At 33.6% G+C, this 7,751-nt stretch overlaps 1 long non-coding RNA gene across 3 annotated transcripts; it reads left to right on the top strand.

Moving 5' to 3' along the window:
- The first annotated feature begins 816 nt into the window (after window positions 1–816).
- LOC139896749 (uncharacterized) lies at window positions 817–4,798 on the top strand. Of its 3 annotated transcripts, none has more exons than XR_011776336.1 (7): window positions 817–1,101; window positions 1,462–1,557; window positions 2,110–2,901; window positions 3,204–3,384; window positions 3,480–3,601; window positions 4,340–4,494; window positions 4,571–4,798. It is a non-coding gene; the product is annotated as an uncharacterized lncRNA (long non-coding RNA). The 3 variants fall into 3 exon arrangements; XR_011776334.1 differs by having other exon boundaries at window positions 4,335–4,494; XR_011776335.1 differs by lacking the exon at window positions 1,462–1,557 and having other exon boundaries at window positions 4,335–4,494; window positions 4,571–4,796.
- The last annotated feature ends 2,953 nt before the right edge of the window (window positions 4,799–7,751 follow it).

The raw sequence follows: 7,751 nt of genomic DNA, 5'->3' as shown, positions 1-7,751 counted from the left end.
ACGAGCGAGAAGATAGGGTCCATTAAAAATTTGGGTGAAATTATTTTCTTTTTTGTTAATAAAATTATATGTGTACCCTTTCTACCCCTGAAAAAGTATAAAGTTGAGGGGCCATTGTGTAAATTGAGCCGAATTTGAGAGGCCGTTTGTAGTGTGAACGCAAACTCAAAACGACAATAAAAAATAACTGAAACGGCGAATTTCGCCGCGTATTTTAGTATATAGGATAATAATAATAATAATAATAATAATAATAATAATAATAATAATAATAATAATAATAATAATAATAATAATCTCTTTATCTCTTTATATTATAATAATAAAGTGAAAAATAGATTATCTAAAATTCAAACCATTAATCCCAGCCTTTCATTATCATTAACATCCATAATCTAAATCATTCAAATTTTCTAATCAAGATTATGACCTCATAATCACCTTGATTAGTTGTTTGATGACTAAATTACCCTCCTTAATCAAAATCACACGTTAGGAAAGAAAAAAATTAGAGGTTCTATTCATCTCAATTCGGTGCACGCACAATTCTTCAACCTGTCAAAATCCTCTCATCATCGATCAGAGAAACCCTAAATAAATTTATATCCCAAATCGCGTAATACATTCAGAGATTAGCCATCGTCGTTGGTCGTTGTTCAACATCCCATAATTTCTCTCAGCAATCGATCCTAAAAACCCTAAATATCTCCCTAAATCTCAATTCACGAATCAGTACATTCACGTCCTATATTACAATTCACAAACCAGTATAACCATGGTTGAAATGATGGAACCCTAAAGATAGGGTCTTAGAAACACAACTTTAGGGGTTTTGTAATTCAATGTCATACCAATAGCTGAATTCCCGGATTTTGAGTCGGTAATAGTTGAAATGCCGGATTGGTCTGATATTCTGAAAGATAGAGATACTGAAAATTTGTTACAGAAATCGGAAATTAAGTTCATGAATGAATTACAAGTACCTGAGAGTTTCGCGTTTGATAAATTAGGGCGTGGTTCGTACACCGGTGTTGCTGAGGGAAGGATTATGTTTTGGAATGGAGATAAGTGGACTGAATTTACTTATACTTCTTCTAATCGGTAAATCATATTCATGTCTTAAGCCTCATTTTTAAATTTATTATTATCGAATTGTGGTTGATTGATATACTCAGTTTGTTTTGAATTTTCTAGTTTTATTTTTTATTATCAAATTGTGGTTGATTAATATAATCAGTAACTTTTCTGTACTCAAATTGATAACTGAATTGTACTCTTGATGAGTAAATTGTTGCTGTTGAATTTTTCAGTTTTTATTTTTTATTTGTGCATGTGTATGCTTTGTTGAAGATATTATAATTTGCGGCTTGCATACACATATATGATAGACCTCTGGTTGCAGTATACACCGAATTATATTTTGAATTTATAAGTTGATATACGAAAACACTGTGTATACAGGAAGTTTGCTTCTTTTCTTCACTTTTGAAGAATGATAGCAAGTCAACTAAAATCTTTATGATTGTGGAAATGCAGTATGATGATCTTCAAAAACAGGCATAATATACATTCATTATGATTATTAGATACATTGTAAGGATGGGAATTTACATGGGCTAAATTTTTGTTTTTAAAAAAGTTATATAATTTGCTAAGAAGTTATATATTCAACAAAAGTAATCAATGCTCCAATTATCTGGTGGTTTATGGTGACTTATTTTAGTCATATATGTTTTTATATTATAATATTTGATTAATTTTCCAATTATTATTATGTTGCTAAACATTTAGGTATTATGTTTATTTGTTGTCATTGTTTTTTCCGATTAGTTTCATACAACGTAGGTGATCACTAATTAAGGTCAGTCAAGCTATTGTTTAATTTTGTGTTTGTACCTTAAAAACTTAAATTTGTTGCCGATATTAGTACGTAACTGGTTTGTGTTCACATTTCTTTGTTTATTGCTGAATTGGTATTGTTATTAGTTTCATAATTCATATTTGGTTTCTGTTTATGCATATTATCATGTCTTTTTAAGTTTCATAATTCATTTTACATTGGTAACATACCCTTTCTGTCACTAATCTTATTTGTTTATGTTGATGCAGAACTTCAATGCAGTAGCTGGTGATATAACGATTATATCTAAATGACATGATTTAGAAGAATAGATTTGCATTATTAGTTGTTTTTTCATTGTATTTTTCATTTTATTCATCTTAATAGTGTACACTGTACAACGGAGACTCGGGATTCTTCTCCATCTTCTTACAGAAACGCGAATATTTCTCCATATGCAACGTGCCACCACCGTCTGGCGTAATTATCTTATCTTTAGGTCCGCACACAAGAGTAGTATAGTGATTGTTGAGATGAGCTTTAGCTCGGTCTTGCAGACGGGAAGACATACTAGGATGCGGAAGAGGTAGAGGGACTGGCTTACTAGGTCGAAGGAAGAAGGCTGACTCAAAGAGTCTGTTTTGATCCTCGATATACCTCAAGCGAGGGGAAGGTGGTAGCTTGGCTTAGCCTTACCCCCTTTGCAGGGTCCAGGTAGGAGCAGGAAGTCGTAGAGTGAGAACAGCTTCTCGCTTAGCTAACAGCCAGACAAGGATGCAAATCCACTCAAGACTTTCTAACCAATTCAATGTTGAAGCTAAAGAGAAGTTACAGAAGTGACAGATAAGTCAACCTTCTTAGCCGAGGGAGTCAACTATCTACTCTATCTGATACTGAACTAGATGCCGCAAAAGCCCCCTACTATGGCTCAAGAAAAGAGGGGTATCCATGAGATGTGTACCCGTAAGTCGTTGGCTACAATGAAGATCTTCATGGCTCTGTTATAACACAAATTGGAATCATCATTTGGCTTGGATTTACTACACTCTCCACTTTAAGAGGTAACATACAAATTGATTCATTAAATTATTTGTGTTTTATCTCAAGCAGGTCAAATAGAATAGTCTAACTTTTTTCAAAGGGACCAGTCAAATGGGTCATACTGACAGCCATATAAAGGCCCTTTTAATGTACAAACCTCATAAGTCATTTTAATTGAAGTTCGGAATAAAAATAAAATATAAAATTAAAGAACAAGTGTTTATGGGTGCGTACGGAATGGCCTAAACTGAAAGTGATATATTTCAACCTAAAATCAACCTATCTTGACACTTCTAAGCTACTGTTACCATTTCTTTCATAGGGGACAAGTTGCATAGCAATACAAGTTGCATAACAATTTGTCAAGAGCGACGTCAATCATGTGGTTGTTTGTAGCACTAACCAACACACAGAGCTACCAGCTAGCTTGGCTAGCATGCTTACAACACAAAAGGCTTGAACCAGAAACCACCACTGTCGACAATGATGCCTTTCAGCAAGTGGTACTTAATTTTATATTATTGAAACTCAAAATTGTTGCTGCTTATTTTCACCATAGACTTGTGATGATAAAGTTGGTCCGTATATTATATTGTAGGTACGGGTTTCAGAGAATACATCACATTAGCCGTTGTCAAGGATATCAGAAGGCTGAGTTGGAGGTATCCCGTCAACGGATTTCTGTATATGGCTTATGAGCTCTTTCCTGATTTCGGCAAGGTTTGATATAAATTCTGGTCGTCTAATAGATTAAATGCGTGATTATATATCAGCAACATATCTTAGTTCATATCACAGTTTTGTTTTCTCAAGTCATTGCTTTAGATGTTGAATTACCTATAAAGCAAGCATTTCATATCGAGCATGTATCTTTCATATTTTAAGATGGGTTTCGAGGTGTGTAACTGTAGTATTCAATCTCATCGTATGATGTACGTCACGACAACATAGATTTAGAGTGGTATACCATGGTTTGGGTTATGTATTGAGCTCTAATGGGTCAAAATGGTTAAAATTTGCTAAAAAGAAAATGTGGTAAACTGGTCGATTGGGTCAAAAGCCGCTCTATTAATTGTAATGCACGAGATCTTCTAATTTCTTTATTCAGAAGTGTGGTAAATTGGTCGGTTCGATCAAAAGCCACATCACAAATGAAAGATGTCCAGTCATAATTTTTGTCACACCTAAAGGTAGCATACATATTGACTTATTTATCTCTCTTATATGAGTATTATATGAGAGAGCTATTTAGATTGTGAAATGGGCGGGTTGGATTGATATGTTATTTTGCAGTATTCATTATGATATTTTGAGTTGTATTAGGTGACATTATATAAAATGTGGTTTAACTACTTGTGTTTTTCTATATATGTTGAGCAATTTGGGTTTTACAATTTATATGTATTCAAGGTATAATTGAAGGTTAAATATGATATACAAACTAACTATATAGTGTAGGATGGTGGAGCAAATCGTGCATTAAACCAACAATAAGACTTGCATGACAGTGTATAAATGCATACTACAATGTATACATGGACCTGATAATATATCTCGAGTGGATTTACTCAATATCCCCGTACGTGTTTGCAACATCATAAACTAATTAGAAGGTAACATTTTGATGTTTCAGTTCGTTAAACATGATTTAATTTAATCCTCTTTTTTATGCGGATGTTTTAACTTCAGGAGTCATGACGGTAACCAACATGAATATCGATTTGGAAATTTGAAGAGCAATTACATTATAAAACTAAGAATTTCTTTAGAAATGTTGTGTTTAGCATTTTTCCCTCTTTTTTTTTTGGGAAATTTTAATAGCAGATTATGTAGCATAAAAAAGTGTAGGAGACTTTGTACATTATATTATCTTATGTATTCAACTTTGTAATGTTGACATGTAGTGTATGTATATATGAATTGACTAAATTACCAGATTTTATAGTTTGAGCTTTACATATAATCAATCTTTTTATAATTGTTCATTTATTACTACAATTTAATTTAACTAAATGCTTTGACTTGATTTATTTCTTATACACAATTTTTGTCGATTACATTGATGTGTTCATATATAATTTATTATATTTGTATTATATTTGTTATTTTCGAAATTTGCAAATTTTGCGGTTCTTAAGCTACTTCACTTAAACCATCACAGTTTTCATAACGTCCATACAAAAGTGCCCGCGAAATCGCGGGCCTTAAGCTAGTAGTAGTATAATAATAATAATAATAATAATAATAATAATAATAATAATAATAATAATAATAATAATAATAATAAAGCGGGTTCAGAAGGATGCTGTTTCTTTGCTAAAGCGGGTTCAGAAGAGTTCGATGGCGCAAGATATTGGTGCCGGTGCTGCTGCTCATATTTTTACTAGGATAGGTTTTGCTATTGCTAGAGGTGTGGGGGTCCAGATTGTCTCTAGGCTCCCCACTAATTTTTTGTAAGTTTTAATACTTTTAAGTTTATTATTATTATAATAATAATAATAATAATAATAATAATAATAATAATAATAATAATAATAATTAGTTTGGGCTTTTTCTACTGCGGATTATATCTGATAAATTTTTCATTAACTATAGTCAAGTCATAACAAACAAACAAAAAAGATCTTAGTAACTATACTAGTTAACGCGAAAGTGTGTGAGAGGTATCAATTCTATTTATGGTCCAATCAACTTTGGGTATTTGCCTAAATATGTCTATGGCTATTGATCATGTATTTGTTGTAGGTTTTGATTTTTTGGCTTCTGATTAATTATTCCTCTAAGTTTTCTGTTTTCATGTAATTCAAGTGGGTATATCTTTGTAAGCCCATCTTGAGTGTATTGTAATGTGTTTGATTCTTCACTGTTTTGGTGAAGTATTGATTTTATTTCAATTCTAATTTTTTTGCCAAAAAAAAAAAGAAAAAAAAAACTATGCTAGTGAGAATAAAAAGCATTCTTTAAGTGATAAAATATCAACTTTGAATAAATGTTTGGTTCAACTTTTCCTGATTTTTTTTTTACAAATTTGAAGCCGATAACAAAGTGATCACGCTTAATTCGTTGCCTAGATAGCATGTCTAATTAATACTAGTCATTTTAGCGAGTTAGTGGTCCACAATTTAAAAAGGTTAGAGCACTGGGTGTGGTGACGCGTCAGTTCAATGTTAGTTCAGTGTCATGCTGATGACTGGACGCTGACTGGACTGACACTGAAAACTGACATTGGTGAAAAAACAGGGGAATTAGGAAGAATGTCAGTTCAGTGTCTTAGAAAGAGAAAATATTTATTTAATTATTTTTTAAAATTAATTTAATTATTTGATAAAATATAAATGATAAATAAAATAAAACTTGCACAAAATTAAAAAGTCCTAGTTTATTGAAATTAAAAATCCTAGTACAACAAATACGATCGTTCACAGACAAATACAATTATTGAAACATAAATAACATTAATTCAAACACAAATATGATTCTTCATTCTTCATCATTGAAGTCGGAGTATGAGTCTTCTAAAGCCATTTCTCGACGAATCCTCTCCTTTTTCTCGATTGCCCTCCTATCATGTTCATTCAAATTGTCCGTATCAATAGCCAAAATCCTCAACTGCGACTCCATCTTCATTTGAGAGTAGTACGATTTCTTTTCTCGAGACACATCTTCAAAGTGTTCCTTCATGGACGCGTGTAAAGACTCATGGGATGATGCGGCCGAATCACTTGAGTTCTTCCTTGATTTCCTTGAGTTAGCCTTCCTTGGTTTGTCGGGTGGACGTTGTAGTCGATCTCTGCCAAATAGCTCCTCATTTGGATTTGTTTCAACTTCTTCATCTCGGTTCAAGTCAAAATCAGTTTCAGCTTTAGTTTCATCAGCAACGGGATCAGGCACTCGCTTGTTTCGCCTACCAATGTAACACCGACCATTTTTTTTTTTTTAAACACACAGCGGAAGACTTTATTTACAATCACAATATATGTCACGTCATTACATTAATCCGTGGAATTACGTTTAAGTTTACACAACGGTGTTACGTTATTACAAAACATTATTTATACGAAAGTCCACATCATAGTAGGGTGGTCAAACATGTCTTCTGCATCAATACCCATCCCGACTAGCAGTACCTAAACCTGCAAAGGGGGAAACATGTGGGGGATTAGCGCACCGCTAAGTGAATGGAATTTATCTAACAGATATAGCTTAAGCCACACACAAGCTATATACTAACAACAACACTTGCTAACTACCAACTAACATACAATAAGACAATACGAGGATCGGCGGCTTGTACGAGCACACGACTCCCAGCTGATCGGGCCTGAGTCTACCGATAGTCCCTGCTACTCAATTCACAGTATAGTTATCCAGATGCAGGGGGTGCATCGTTCACACTATACTCCACAATTAGTAGCCTATGGACTCAACCTCCCCTAGGCACGGTTGACCTCATACGGACTCTAACCTCTCCTAGACACGGTCTCGAGTCCCCAGTCTCCCTAGGCCCGACTGGTGCCATTCACACAGTGTACACAAAATTCACATACAACATCAGGCAATGATATTATTATTCTATCATAGCAATTCCTACACTATGCATGGTAAAAGAGTCAACCACAGTAGCATGATATACTACTTAAACTCTATCCGTAGATAGACCCACTCACCAATTACCAGCAACTTGCTCAGTTATTATTTCTGAGCTTCCTCCTTGTCCTTATCTCCTGAGAACAGCAAAAACCAAGTTAGAATAGTGTTCCCATCAAGATTAGACACACTGACAGCGAATAATAGCAAATTAGTAAAAAATGCGTCCGCTAAAATTTTCATGCTTAACACTTATGCACTTTCAAAATTTACATCCTGAACA

Source organism: Rutidosis leptorrhynchoides, chromosome 3 (assembly GCF_046630445.1).
Source record: "Rutidosis leptorrhynchoides isolate AG116_Rl617_1_P2 chromosome 3, CSIRO_AGI_Rlap_v1, whole genome shotgun sequence".
NCBI lineage: Eukaryota > Viridiplantae > Streptophyta > Magnoliopsida > Asterales > Asteraceae > Rutidosis > Rutidosis leptorrhynchoides.
Note: the sequence above shows the minus strand (reverse complement) of the source record. Positions and strands in the feature narration are given on the sequence as shown.